Here is a 15882-nt window from a genome sequence, read left to right on the forward strand (position 1 = left end):
GACTGTGGAGCCTTAATTTTGGCAAAGTCAACTCCTGCTCATGGCTTGAGTCTATTTTAGACATGCTCTTTAAATGGAGGGCTATGTGTTCTCTTTAAATGTGAACATTTTTGCAAGCACATACATATGAAGTGATGCCAAGGAGCTTGGGGGACCCTGCAGACTCAGTGTGTATGTTCAGAGCAGCCTGGGCTAGGAGGAGTACCCTAGAAGAACCTGATCATCTAGTACCTTCTCTTCATCCTTCCCCTAATCATTTCCCCTTCTTGTCCTCAACCTGGACCTATCTTGCCCAGGCTCCTCAATGAATTCTTGGCTTGAACTTCATTAGCTCAACTTTGTCGCTGACACACCCATCGTACTGACGGAATCCTGGCTGGAATGGTGATTGCTCAGTTGTGCTTTAGACAAACCCTGCTGGCTGACCTGGTTTAAACCTGGCTTTCTTGACGCCATCTCTGGTATGTGCCAAGATGAAAAAAAAAATTTAAAAACCCTCTGTTGCCCCTTCCATTGCTCCTCTGGAGGGGAAACAAGTCGCCACCTGGCAGCAGAGTTCATCAGGCTAGCATCCAAAGTAGTAACATGAGTTAGTGAGAATAGTCCTGGGCAGGGAAGCAAGAAACTCAAGTTCAGTGTCGGCTCTGCCTTTCAATGGCCATATTGACCTTGGGCAAATCATTTCACTGCTCAGCTTCGGGGTTTTCTTATGTAGGGATAATTTGGGCCAGATGTTCCCTGTGGGCCTTTCTGATCCTGAAAGTGAGGGATTCATTTAAGGTTAGTAAACTCTTGAATGAATAGATATCTGTGTTCCACACATTGGCTGTTCTTTCTGCAAAGCCCTGCCTCTTCCTGCTGAGCATGGCCACTTCAGTGTAGTCTCCTAGTCCCTGCAAAGCTCATCTCAGTCTTGAGTTTATTGTCTCAGAGCCCTTTCTTCTCCTGAATGGTCCACACTGAGGAAGGACATCTTCAAGTCCCTACGATAGGGCAGAGGCTGCTTGTTTAGATAAACTGCTAGAAGAATAGGAAATAGTTGAAGGAACAGAAAATGTGTGTCTGAAAGGTGTCATCAGATTGAAGGTTTAACAGTTCTTATGGAGCAATGTGTCTCTCATGGTTGGTCCACAATGGGCTACTTTGCTGTTTGCTTCTTCCTGGGAGATACTTACTCAAGCATTGTTGAAATCCCCCATGCTTGAGGCAAAGTGTTTTATGTGTTACATCCTTTCTAGACCTTAACAAGCCAAAAAGGGACATCTATGATATACACATGTTCCTATGGTGACCCAGGAACACAGAGCTGGTGGTGGAAGGCCATCTGTCCACGATGAGTGTGACCTGGATACAGCCCACCACTGTCAGGTACATTTTACAGTGAACCTGGCACTCTGTACAGAGGTGTTAGGAAACCTTGTGAGGGTCTCAGAAAAAAATGGTTTCATGCAACCACGGAATCTGTGCCAAGCCAGCACTTTCCCATTTATTTTAAATCCAGCCTATCAAGGGAATTTAACTCCCGGGGTTCTGATAGACTTGTACATCACTCATCCAAGTGAGCTTTTTAGTAAACCTCATCTCTGCCCATGAGAATTTTTTTGGCTCACATTTGCCTGGCATTGGATGGAATTTGAATCTGACATAGTTGAGGCTCGACTCTACGTGTTTTCTATAGTTGCTGTTTCATGGTGGCTTTATCTTATGAGTGGATCGCAACTGAAGAGGAGTCATGACTTCTTCTAAAGTCTTCTAAAGCCATCCCCCCACAGAGAGAGAGTCACCCAGTGTTACTGCACTCACCTTGGTCTTACCATCTTAAGTGACTGGATTGTATATAGATACAACGTATGAGAAGAAAGCTACCTTCCCAGTAATTCATTTCCCCTGAAGTTGTATTGAACAAAGAACAAAACTGTCTTAGAGGTAGAAGGAAATTGTGCAGGTTAGACACATTAGTACTCTACAAAAGCTGTTAAATGTAGGAATTCTTATTCTCCAGATCTTAGAGTGGTATATTGAGTGCAAAGCTTCCTCCACAAACCCTCATTAAACATGTAGAAGTCAAGAGAAGCCCATGATCTGTGCTGCTGCTGACTATAAAGGGCAAGGAAGCTTTCTTTGCAGTGGTATCAATCACTGAGACTCACAGGTGAGAATGAGACATAGAATGCTTCTGTGACAACCTCCCCCACCCCATACCCCACAAAGAAACAGTCTAGACACAAAGCCATTGGATAGACTCTTTAAAATTATCATAGGAAAGCTGGAATGTAGCTCTTCACAGTTGATGGCTTCTGTCAGGGGTGAGAATGGGGAAGGACTCTGTTTTCTTTAAGGCACTGACCACTGGGAGTTTGATCATGCTCCAGTGGGCAACCCAAAAAAACTTCATATCTCCTCCTCCTCCTTTTGTTCTGGGATGGGTCATAAGAACCTGGGAAGTGAATGCTATTAGAGTGCATGATGTGAAATTTCCAAGTAATCAATAAAATATTATGTGAATAAAAGTGTTTTCAAAAGTGTTTATTATTTTCTTTGTACTCAGGTGTGTGGTGGCATCCAGTTTTGATAACCTGCTGGGTTGGAGACTTAACTAACATGTCTAATTAACTTCACATGAACTCATCTATAGAATCTGTATTCTTGTTGGTAGTTATGAATGGCCCAAATAGATACAAGAACTAGTTCTGTACTCAGTTAATATATGTTTGATTCAGCAAATATTTATTGTCTCTTGTTCTGGGCAGTTGAAAACAGAGGACAAAAGTCTAGATAAACAAATGACTTTCTCTTTTTCAAAGGAATTTAGTACCCAGGAGGCTGTGACCTATACTCTTTACTTTGTACCATAAGGCAAGGTGGTATGGCTCTGTGCATAGGTGCATGTACATAGTATAGTGTGGAAGCTAAGAAGATGAAAGGTTGCCAGGCAGTGCTGGTGAATGCCTTTAATCCCAGAACTCGGGAGGCAGAGGCAGGTGGATCTCTGTGAGTTCGAGGCCAGCCTGGTCTATAGAGTGAGTGCCGGGATAGGCTCCAAAGCTGCACAGAGAAACCCTGTCTCGAACACCCTCCCCTCTCAAAAAATAAGATGATGAAAGGTTCATCTGCCTTGAGCATCAAATTGAACAGGTTGTTCCTAAAATGTAATGTTTAGATTTAGTCTTGAATGATGAAAAGGCTTTGGAAGAGAGAAGGGAATTCTGAAATGAGGCAAGCCAGATATGTTCATAGGTAATATAAACAATGCTTGTGCCGGACTGTGCCTGCCCTGATTGATGCCCTGTGTGGACGTGGGTGAATGAGTCTGTAGATGCAGATTATCACTCTAGAAGCTCTCACTGAGTTAAGGGGCTTCTGCTTCTCAATAACAAGCAGCCAGCTTGGCAGAGACTTCATGATGGGACAGTTCAGTCTTGGATCACGGAGGGATCGTGAGAGAGGGACAAAGGGGAATAAAAGCATACAGATATAATGAATGAAATTTGTACATCCTTATTGATTGCCATGTTTAAGTAGGTTATGCCTCATAACTTTTAACTTGGCTTTATAGTAGATCAGTGTGCTAGTCAAGATCAATTTAATCTGATGCCTCAGAAACCAATGAAATGATGTGTTTGGGGCAATGGATTCTGTTCATATTATGGTGAGATGTAATAGTAGGACCTACACTTAATATTTCAGTACATTGTCTCATATGATTCTAACAAATATCCCACTGTCATCCCTATTTAAGAAAATTGACATATGATAAGAGAGACATGGATACAAGAGGTGTTTCCATCTCTCACAGCACACAAATGTGTCCCTATGTATGTTGATTATTTTTGTGCTTGTATGCATGTTCTTATTTTTGTTTGTTTTATAATTCATGATATAACATTAAAAATATATAGCATGTGTATATGTTAATAATGGTCTATTATGATGAACCTAACTTAATAGCTAGGACATTAACGCATGCTGCATGTACTTGGGCTTCTCCATTGCATCTCCTACTTCCCCTCAAGATGTACCTTCTGTTGCATTTCAACACTTGCCTTTTTCAGACGATGTCAAACTGATTCCGTGTTCTTATGGTTCAAGGTCAATATATTTAATAAAGCAAAATTAGGATAATTGGTCATGCAGACAACAGCTGTCGCTGCACTGATTTAAATGTAGCTGAAGATTTAGGGCATGAGTGAACAGCCTGTTGTATACGAGCAGTGCTTTAGTTCCAAAAGCTGACATTCAATCCCTGGGTGCTGGGAAAAGGGATGCTGGAGAGGAGCAATAAAGTCAGACAGGGCTCGCTCTGAGATTTGAGAGATCTGGTGACACTGAGAAAAATAACCCACTTGCTTTTAATTTGCCCTTTTGTAAATCACATGAGCTCTTTGAGAAAGGCAAAGTATTGGGGAAATTGTAGCTTTTAAAATCAGAACCATTCTAATTTGCATTTTTCCATCTGGGGCCTACTCTCAGTATAACCTTGGGCAAGTTCTTCCGTGTAACTTTTTTTTTGTTTGTTTGTTTTGATTTTTCAAGACAGGGTTCTCTATGCAGCTTTGTAGCTTGTCCTTGCACTCACTCTGTAGACCAGGCTGGCCTCAAACTCACAGAGATCCCCCTGCCTCTGCCTCCCAAGTGCTGGGATTAAAGGCATGTGCCACCACCACCCAGCGGCTCTTCAATGTAACTTTGAGCCTCAGTTTCTTTTTTGTAAAATTAGGTAAGTTTCCTTCCAAGGACTGTGAGAATTAAGTGGGATGGTGTGTGGAGCAGCCAGCAGTCTGTTCATAAATGTCTTCTTCATTTGTGTTTCTTTCCAATTCTAAAGTGAGATGATCCAAACCTCGTCTTATACATAAACATTAGAAGCACAAACAGCTCATAATTATGGCATTTCCTGTATTAAAAGCCTCAGCAGTTCTCTCCAATCATACTTGTCATCAGAAGGCCTTCTGAGATCTGGATGAACCTTTCAAATTAATAACAACATCTGGGATTGAAGTGGGGGTGGTTGATTCTCTTAAGAGTGAAGAGAAGGAAGTGGAGAGAAAAATCCCATAGCTCTCTGTCTCTGTCTCTGTGTCTCTCTCACGCACGCACATGCACGCACACACACAAACACACCGTAGCTAAGAGTTCCATTTTCGTGTGTTTGTTTCATGGTCTGTCTGTGCTTATGTGAAGTATCTGTCACCCCATTCAATGACTGAATAATTCTCTGTACTCCTGCATTGGTAACCGGTACCTTTTGGTACCATGTCTTCCCAATGCAGGGAAGTCTGAAGACATTTGCACGGTCTTTTGCTTTCTTCTTAATCCATTCTTGCTGATGTACAGTCTGAGCTTACTCTTTGGGACTAGCTCCAGTGCTTCAGTTTTTTTTTTTTTTCCCAACATGTCCTCTATATTTGTTTATGTCCTTATGATTGGAATGGTACCAAATTAAATACATAATGTTTGGAAGGCCAGGGTTTGTGAGTTGTTTTGTTTGTTTGTTTGTTTTTTAATTTCAATTGAGGGCACTATATAGGTATGTCACATTCAAATATCTCAACTATTTAGGACATAGAATAGCAAATGTGTTTATCTGAGACATTGCAAAATTTATTTTAAAATGGAGTGGATTTTACAATGGAGAGCTGGTGGGAGTGAGGAGTATGACCATTCTTACACTGGCTTAATGTGAAAAGCATGCATATATCAGACAGAAGTATGTTACAGTGCATTTTCAGAATCATGTCCCCACACCAGCCACCTTCCCCAGGTGCCCGGAAAGATCATTAAATTGATCCTCACAATGCAAACTGATGAGGAAAGTTCTGGAATTCTTGCTTGCATTTTGCATGGAATTTGCGCAGTTGACCTACCTTGCTTTTTGCTCTCAATCTTTGAAAACTCATGCCACATAGAAATTTCAAAGATGTAACATTTTATTCTTGGATCCCTCTCATATGTAATACAAAGGACAGCACAATCAACTGTCTCAGTCAGAAGTGAGTTTGAAGGGGAGTACAAAACTGAGAAAACTCAGTCACAACTTAGACAAGGCAAATTCAAAGTTAATTTTGTTTTAAATGTTAAAAGGCTAAGGAGTAGCTCAGTGATAGAGTGTTTGCTCTGAGTCAGGGAGAGGTAGAGACGGAGATAGGGAGGAGGAAGGAGAAGGGGGAGAGGGAGGGAGAGAAGAACTGATAGGAAGGAAGGAAAATGAGGGAGGGCGGCGGAAGGAGAGCAGCAGAGGGGAAGGGGCGCGGGGAGGTGAAGGGCAGTAAGCAGTGGTCTGGGTGCTCAGAAATGCCATCAAGGACCCGACTGTTCCTTTCCTTCTGTGTATCGTCCTAGTTCATGAAAATTTGTTCTCATGCCTGCCAGTTGGTAATGTACTCCCAGGCATCGTGCCTTCTAGAAAGATGAGAGAGACGAGGAGGGCAGGGTAGTCCAGATGGACTTATCTTGTTTTATCAGACAGTGGAAAACATTCCTGGGTTCTATCCTCTTTAGGCCTCAGCTTGTATCTTATTGGCCAGCCCTGGGCAAAAGTGCACTCCTAACTGGAAGGTGGCCAAGAAGATAGGGATTGTTTAGGTAGTGGATCGTCTATCTACTTGTTAACTGAAAAAGAGGCTTTCCTGGGTAATGCTGAGGGTAGCATTTGCCTGCGAGTATCAAAATTTAGAAGGGAGTTTGATGCTATGTCAATTTACCTAAACGGCAGTATTCAGTCCCTTCTGGGGGGTAGGGTGTGTGTGATCTTTACTGGCATTGATTTTGATCAGATTTGCAGCACTTGGTGTGGGTTCTCTTCTGTGGAGTCAGCCTTGAATCCAATCAGAATTCCTGTTATGTTTATTTTTGCTGTTTTTTGAAATTCTCAACTGTTGTAGATACAAGAGGACCAAGCAAGAGTGGAGAGATTACTTAGGACCAGGGCATGAGTCTCCTAGGAGTCTGAGTTGGTGGCATCGTCTATTTTTAAGAGTGACAGAGTCTGTTGATGATAGATTTGGGGGAAAAGAAGACAGATGCCTATGATAGGTATCGTATGTGCTGTTTCACTTGCTGGCTCAGGAGGCAAAGAAAACTTATGTAAAGGCTGATTTTATCCACAGCCTCAGTGAAACTCAGAGATAACTGGAATGGAGCATGGATAGTTTGTTGTGTCCGAGTACCGAAAGAGAATAGTGCAAAATATTGGGGAATTTATACTTACTTAAAATAGACCATTTGTCACTCTCATTTGTTTGCAGTTTTTTGTTTGTTTTGTTTTTGTTTTTAATGAGCCTGCAACTACTCTGGGCAGTTGAGATACATAGTTTAATAAGACAGAATATTTATCCTTAAGGCTCCTAGTCTGATAAAAGATAGTTCTATTCCTGAGTGATTCCCATAGAGTTTAGTTAGTGCTACAGAGGGGGGTAGAGGACGAAATAGGAAATAAGCAAATCTTCTAGGAGGAGGAGTTTTCTAGAAAATAGAGAGGAAAGGAGAAGATGGCATTTTCAAAGACCCACGGGTAGGAAATGGTTACACAAGTTGAGAAACAAGTTCACCCTATGTCTCTGGAGAGTAGCAGCAAATTAGGGAGGAAGGCAGAGCTAAAATGGAAGGACCCTGCACCAGGTACCTCAGATTCTGATGCCAGGTGCACTCGCTTCTGCAGGTGACAGGAAAAGGGGGCTACCTTCCAGTGACCAGTAGTTTGCAGAGGAGGGACAGGTGAAGGCATAGAGACAACAACTTTTCTGGGTCTTGTGGCTCACAGCAAGTGTGCAGTGTGAAGGATGCTGTGTCCTCTTATAAGTCTATGGCCTGAAAAGCTGGATGATGGCTATTGATTTATGGAGTAATCAGATGTGTGACAGCTCTTATAAGCCATCTTTGTACAAACTGTCCCTTCTGTAAGATGGAAATGGCTCATCTTTCCACCTAAACAATGGCCATTGCTCTTCTGTCTCAAGCCCACAGAAGTTCCTACAGCACTCAACCCCATCCACAGTTCACCTCTTGGTTTCTCTGATCCCTGAAAATCCATGGAATGTCTAACTCAAGCTGATCTGAGACTGGCACAAAGACCTCCTGACTTGGCTATAGCTTCTTGCTTTTCCTATGGCATCAGATGGCTAAGTAAAACCATCAAAAACCACTTGCTGCTCTTGAAAAGCAAGCCACCATGGTTCTGAGGTCAGCAGCTAAGCTACCTGTGGTAACAGTCATGCAAGTTTGTTTCTGTGTGGCCCTCTTAGTTATGAGTCAGGGGAAAAGAGTGCATGTGTCCCTAATTGTTGCATCTATCTATCTATCTATCTATCTATCTATCTATCTATCTATCTATCTTATCTATCTATCATCTATATATCAATCATCTATCTTTCCTTTGAGAATAAAAAGAAGATTAAACTCTCCAATAAATCTAGGTAGTCTGTTCTCTTATCATTTGATTTTTATGAAATCATATGGAACTTTCCAGACCCTGTTGAACTGTGGGAACAGAAGGTTGGATGAAAGCTGTCCATGCCACTCTCTGCAAAGCATGCACATCCTATGAGGTCACATTCTGTACTGGAAGTATGGAAGCAAGCTTGAGCAGAAAGAAGGATTTATCTCAAGACACATGGGACCTACAGCTTCCTACATGCTTCAAGGGCAGGTGGGAGGCAGGGTGTGGCTTAGGGCAGGCCATGGGTGCAAATGCACTTGCAGGCTCTCTGAACTGTTTGTGTACCCTGCATTCTTGCCTCCCTCACACCTGGCCTTTCCTCAGGCAGATGCATTGCTCCCCAGGCAACAGATGCCCTCTGGCTCCCCAAATCCCAGGTAGCTAGCTCTGAGGATGAGAAGTGGTGTGCCTCCATCCTAACTCCAAAATTATAGCCAGAACATCTGGCTGTCCACCTGTACTCAGAGTTATCACACCCATGCAAGCTTTTCATGGAGTATTTCAGATGCTAGCTCCTACTGTGGTCTTTGAGTGACAGCTCTCTGACTGTGCCAAATTGGTGCTGATAGCCCTATAGGACTACTTTCTACCTATGAAACTTGAGCAGGAACTTGTAAATACAATTTAATAGGGACTGTTTGCACAGGCACATAACATAAAAGTACCTGCTGCATCCAGAAGCTGTGAATGCTGCTGCCTAGAATCCCAGTGACTAGTGATATCCCTGGACAGTAATGTAGAGCATTTCCACCTTTCAGAGTTTGGAAACTTTAGTCAGTTATTGTTAATGTGCTTCATAAATATCCAAAGGTATGCAACATAGACTGGTCAATATACCCAGAAACTCAAACTCTTCCACAAGGAGAGTTATGGTCTCCAGCTTGTCCCTTGGGGCATGTTAGACTACTTTCTATAGGGTCTCTCATTGTTCTCTAACCATATTCACTCTCCTCTCATGGATTTTCATTTCCAGAAGTTTCTGAACTACACACTATTCTCCTATTGGCTACAGGGAAATCAATCAGGCCCTTCTGTCTGTCATTTATTGTTAATATCTTCTCTCCTCTGATCATTTACCTGAGATGTCTGTGACACAGTGACTAAATCCAAAGGGCAGAACACTTTGTGTGATTTTTGTTTCGAAACAGTTATCACTTACAACCAAGTCAAACTTTGTTTCTAGTGAGGCCTCACAGATGTTATGACAATCAGACCAAACTCCCATGGTTAAGTGTAGATGGTCATGAAGCAGCACTAACACCAGCCACTGGGGTCCCAGTGTGTCCAAACTTTGAGAAAGTCCATGTATCTTCTTTAAGATCAGTTTTGCAGTGTTTGGGAGGAGTATTTTTGGTTTTGTTTGTTGTTTGTGTTTTGCCAACTAATTGAATCTGCATCACTGGATTTCAGTCTGTTGCTTCTCCCATCTCTTGTGCATTCAATCCTGCACAGTTCACTCAGGTGTCCCCAGTGATATGGTACTTTCTTATAACTTATCTTATCCTTCTTCCATTGCCAGGCCCTGAGCTGGAAGCAGTGTCAGGAAATTTCCTTCATCAGACACTGACTTCCAAAGAGAAGTTCTGAGACTAGTGGAGCTGCCTTGATATATATACTTAATAGTATATTAGAGAGAGAGAGACACAGAGACAGAGAGAGAGAGAGAGAGAGAGAGAGAGAGAGAGAGAGAGAGAGAGAGGAGCAACTTATAAACTCCGTAAGCAAGTGCATATTTGGTAAAATGCCAACTCAGGAAATAACACTTGCCAACCAGTATATGTAAACGATCTCACAGCTGTTGGTCTGGCTTGATAATTACAGAAAGTTCATATTTATGTGAAACGTTTCTCAGGTGCAGTTGATAATGGCCGAACTTTCGTCCTAGATTTACACTTTCTATTAGACCTCTCAGAATTAATAGTAGCACAGGAATGTGATGTGTATCCATTTACTGCAGAGTGAACGCTAATAGTCTTGGATTCCCATGCCCATCATTCATTGTTGAAAACAGCAGAAAAATTGCTCTGGAGGCAGTCTGTCCCTCCCACAATGCCAGGATTCCATCACACATTGCTGGTCTGAACATAATACTCAGGTTTCTGTGTGAAATGGCCAAATGCATTTGAAGTAAGAGTCTTCACCATATATATATGACACTGGCAAATGATTATTTACTAAAAGGAAAATAAGAAAAATAAATGTAGTGATATAGTTAAAGTATATAGGTCAAGATATGATTTAATGAGGTTTTATTTTGTCTTGACAGCATCAGGATTTACATACCATATCCTTTCTCACTCGGGACCAGCCTAATCACCCAAATTATAGTAGCTCCTTTGTTGCAAAAGCGGAGAACTTTTAATATTTACTTTTAGCAGAATCTAGCTTCTCAGTTTCTCTGTTTTAATAAATGAGCTGGAAGGCCAGGGTCTCTGATGTCATTTCCCTCATCACTCACTTCCAGTCCACTGCCAGCCTCATTGATCCCATTGCCCAAGAACATCTGCCATCCATAGCCTTTCTTCATTTCTACACACCAGTGACCAAGCCGCTGCTGACGTCTATGTCAAGTCCTTCATTGGCCTCCCTGCAAGGCTTCCTGTTTCTAAGAGGGGACCCAGTAGGCAGCCCCCTTAAAGTAATGTTCAATGGTGACTTTCTGACCTCTTAGAGATAAATTCAAACTCCTCACTGTGTCCTGGAGCCTCCTGTGAAACTCAGTCCCTGCCTAATGTGCCAGCATGGTGTCCCCTTAGCATCTGTTTGAGGGGTCTCTTATGGCCAATGAAGCCAGATGCCTACCAGCTCAGGGCCACCACTCTCGCTGTTGCTAATGCCCAGGAGGCCTATGCTATGTTGTGCGCAGCTTGTTCTCATCCTGGCCTGTTCCTTTGTCGCCTTCTTTCAGTCTTCTTTGATCATCTCCCCAAGATTGCCATCCCCAGTCCCTCTGTCACAGCAACCATTTGTAGACTAAACCACAACTTCGGGTCTGGAATTATCTTTTTAATTTTTAGAATTATTCTGTTCACTGTAGTATTTTCGTGTATGATGTGTACATGTATGATGTATGTGTGTATAGTGTGTGTGTGTGTTTGTATGTGTGTGTGTGTGTGTGTGTGTGTGTGTGTGTGTGTGTGTGTACGGGGGATGCAAGTGCCATGGCATGTGTGTGGAAATGAAAATCCCATGGAGTTGATCTCCTCCCATCTTATGTGGGTTCCAGGAATCAAATTCTGGTCACTAGGATTGCATGTCAAGCACAAATCTTGCTGGCTCTGATCAAGGTTATCTATGGATATAAACATAAATGCTTAGGAGACAGTTTGACAACATGTCCATTTAGCAATAGGAAAGCAATAGATTCACCCCCTCAGGCCTGTGATGTCCCAAATCATGGGCCTTTGACCAGGTCCACGGCTCTGGGCACGAGCTTTCCCCTGTGCAGTGGACCTCAGACACAGCGAGAAAGCAGTTGGTTATCACTACAACAGCCATACCGCTATGATTGCACCAGTGTGCACATCTTACCTGGCAGGTCACTGTCATAGCAGGAAAAGTTCACAACTGGGAGAACTGTTGATGACTTTTCTCCTCCAGTTGCCTGTGCAGACATTTCCAGCTCAGGAAAGCCAACCATCAGCTAGGAAGTTTCCATTTCACTCGCCGCTTGATTTCCCTGTCTTCTAACCAAGCTATGTGGTGTCTTCAGCAATAAGATCTTGCCACTAAGTTCTGGTGGTCAAACAAGACCAAAGACAATAAACAGCCTGTGTTCTTCTGGGAGCCTTTGGGGCCTTTCTGATTAATAATTCGTAAGGAAGTATCCCACATTTGGTACTGGGAATTTGTTTGCTAACCCATGGCTTCTGGGATTGGGATCATCCACTCATGAAGGTGGTCTCCACCAAGAACTCTTTGGTATTTTCCTAAACGGACACTCTGTACTCAGCTAAACACAAACCCTCCTTCCCTTCTCATCCATGTTCCAGGCAACTGTCATTTTGCTGTCACTCCGAGACTATTGGGTGCCTCATGGTGGGTGGACATGCAGAGGGATGTCCTTAATGGGTATATTTTTATGACTTCTTTGCTGGCATAAGCCTTTATTTTCTATTTGTTTCTGTTTTAATATAGGCCTACTACTGAACATCTCATTTATGGGAATAACTTAATGACAAAATAGCCCATGACGCACCTTGTAGAGTAAGAGTCCATGGCAGAGCTGATTGGGACAGGGCAGAGCTCCCAGCACCAGTAATTTGCAGAAACTTCTTCAGTGACCTGTGATGTGCTGAGGATAAGTGCTGGAGTCAAGCAGCAGCAGCAGCAGCAACGAAGCTGCTTCAGCTTATGATGCTCGGGCTTTCCCTCTTTCATCTTCTTTAGATTAGAACCTTTCTGAACTCTTCCCTCTAAGTGTTGAATTGAAATCCTATTGGTCAGCTGTCTTGGGAGCAGCATGTCTACTCTGACTTCTCTGTCATGAATAAATTAATATCTTAATTTCCTATATATAAGTTTTATGGAGGGAAGGGTTTTAAAATAATTAGAGCCTAGTACCAAAAATTACATCCTTCTGTAGCTTGTGGTTCAGTGGCTGGGCATGAGTGACAAGAATTTACCAACCACAGGGACACTGCCTGTCAATGATGAGTTTGCATCAAGATGAAGTCTGATCATGAAGGAAGGAGAACTAATACAGCAGTGCGAGCATTGAGGACTGCAGAGCCAGGAGTGAGCTGAGCATCAGGGATCACAGCTATTATGGCCAGAAGTAGAGCCTGGGCAGGGTGGCTCAGTGGGTAAACATGCTCGCCACATTCAATCTCTAGGAACCGTATCATAGTTGAAGAGAACCGATTCCCACAAGATGTCCTTTGATTGATCTCCATATGTGTGTATGGTGGCACATTTATCATATCCCCCTCCTCCGAGCAATCTAATGAAATTTTAAATTATTTTTAAATGTAGATTTTGTGTGTGTGTGTGTGTGTGTGTGTGTGTGTGTGTGTGTATGAGTGTGGGTATGTGCCCATGAGTACAGGTGCCTTGTAAGGCATCAGATGCCCCCTGGAGCCAGAGTTATAGGTGGTTATGAGCCACCTGACTTGGGTCGGGGACCATATGACCTGGAAATTGAACTGGGATCTTCTGCAAGAGGACATGTGTTTAACTTCTGGGCCTTCTTTCTAGTGGGATAACATTAAAACAAAACTCCCTCAACCCTAGAGGCCAAACTAATGAGACTGGAGGGCTGCCTTTGAGCTACCTACTCATAATGGATCACATAGATAGAGGCAAGATGTCCCAGAATGGTGCAAACTAGAGTAAACTAGTTGATAACAACCAGTTTTGCATTTTAAATTTGGAAAGGGCTAGCCTGGTGCCCTAGTTCATGGATATGTCATAAGGACATAATTGTAGAGTGGTTTGCAAATAGAAAATCTCTCTAATAATATGTTTTACTTGCATTAAGAATAACAATTTCTGTGGAGGACAATAGTAAGATATGACAACAGCGTCGGTGAGATAGAGTCTCTGTCTAGCATTGTCCTATATATGGGCTATAGAGTTGCCTAATGGATGTGGTGGAAATTAACAGGCATCATTACTGTTTCCCGTGTTTCATACTGTTCTCTGTATTTCATACTGTTCCTATTTCATGTGAAAAAGTTGTGAAAGTTCTTTTTGTTAAGAGCTTCTAAGCAGGAATTCACATCTGAGGTCTGGAAGCAGTGTTATGCAGGACCAAAGTGAACTTTTCTTGGCATTGTGTGATGTTCCTGGCCTTTGCTGATGCTACCCACAAAACACCATGTTCACGTTGCTTTGAATGCTTGCATCACTCATGCATACGATATTCCATAGAGTATTACTGAAATGAGCACATATACAAGCAATGATGAAGGGAGGCTTGTTAGTTAAAATCCACATTCCATTGTGCTTTTGCAAAAACGATTGAAATGGCATGCTAGTATAAATCTGTTTGATCAAAGCATTTGTACTTGCCTCAGTAAATTAGCAGAAATGGGGAGATGAGCCTACATTTTCTGCCTTGTTACAATGCATAGAAATATTATGGGACTCTGGCCTTAGTTTAAGATACATAAAATGAGACAAATTTTGATGGCTATTGCAGGAGCTAAACACACTTAACACTGTGTATAATAATGAAGAATTGGAAGTGATTTCAATGATACACAGCAAGAAACTGAATAAATTACATCATAGCTTGATGAAAGTTAGGCAACACTAAAACTCATATTTTGTGATACTACTAAATTACTTGAGAAATATTTTGGATGATGTTTTCCTGAAAGAAAACCAAGATTCTATCTTATAAACAAGATTATAATCATATAATTATTATGTTGTGTTTTAAGTAATGCACACATTGTAGATTGTGTGTAATGTGATCATATATAATCAAGAGTTAGTACATGGATTTCTTACTTATGTGTCATTGTCTTTCCTAATTGTCTATTTTCTTCATTTTGAATAAAAAGAATATGATAAAATATTAAATTATAAAAGAAAAACAATGGAGTAAAGAGATAGCCAACAGGAAATTGATATCCCTAATATATAAGGAATTAAAAAACCTGAACACCAAAAATGCCAAATCATTCAACCAATAAAAAAGTAAATTAACTGATAAGAGAGCTTCCAAAAGAAATACAAATAGCAAACAAATAAATGCAAAAAAAAGTTGCACATTTTTTAGCTGCCAGCAAAATACATCTCTAGGCTGATATTGCATCTCACGCCAGGCAGAATAGGTAGCCTTTAATCCCAGCACTTGGGAAGCAAAGGCAGGCATATCTCTGTGAGTTTGAGATCAGCCCAGTCTACAGGAACTAGTTCCTGAACAGGCTTCAAAGCTACACATGGAAACCCTGCCTGGAAAAATTAAAAGAGAGAGAGAGGGGGGAAAAAAAGAAACAGAAAATGAGTACTAGTAGGATGCAGAGGGAAGGAACCTTTACACACTGCTGTTGGGAAAGGAAAGGAACACAGGTGTCCCACTCCTAGGTATATATCCAAAAAGGTCTAAGTGAGTGCACCACAGAGACACCTACTCACCGTGTCCATAGAATAGCTCAGTTACAGAATCAGCTTCTGGATCGAGAAATGTGGTATATATAAACAGTGGAGTTTAATTCAGCCACACAGAGGAACAAAATTATGTAGTTTTCATATCTTATGACATTAAAATAACCTAGGATCAGACGCTGTATGTTTTCTTTCAGATGTAGAATATATACATACATACATACATACATACATACATACATACATGGATTTAGATATGGAACGGTCCACTCAGACTTTACACAGTGTCAGTGATATGGGAGCTGCTGTAAGTTCTTGTCTGGGCTTGGAGCTGCACAGGATGGGGCACAGCTGCTCCCTCTTTGTCTTCTGGACATTGACAAGAGTTTTAC

At 41.9% G+C, this 15882-nt stretch overlaps 1 protein-coding gene across 1 annotated transcript in view; it reads left to right on the forward strand.

Annotated features, from left to right (window-relative positions):
* Positions 1 to 15882, forward strand: part of Fbn1 (fibrillin 1) — a 198475-nt gene that overhangs the window by 71061 nt on the left and 111532 nt on the right. The window lies entirely within an intron of this gene.

This window comes from Phodopus roborovskii, unplaced genomic scaffold, assembly GCF_943737965.1.
Source record: "Phodopus roborovskii unplaced genomic scaffold, PHOROB, whole genome shotgun sequence".
NCBI classification, from domain to species: domain Eukaryota; kingdom Metazoa; phylum Chordata; class Mammalia; order Rodentia; family Cricetidae; genus Phodopus; species Phodopus roborovskii.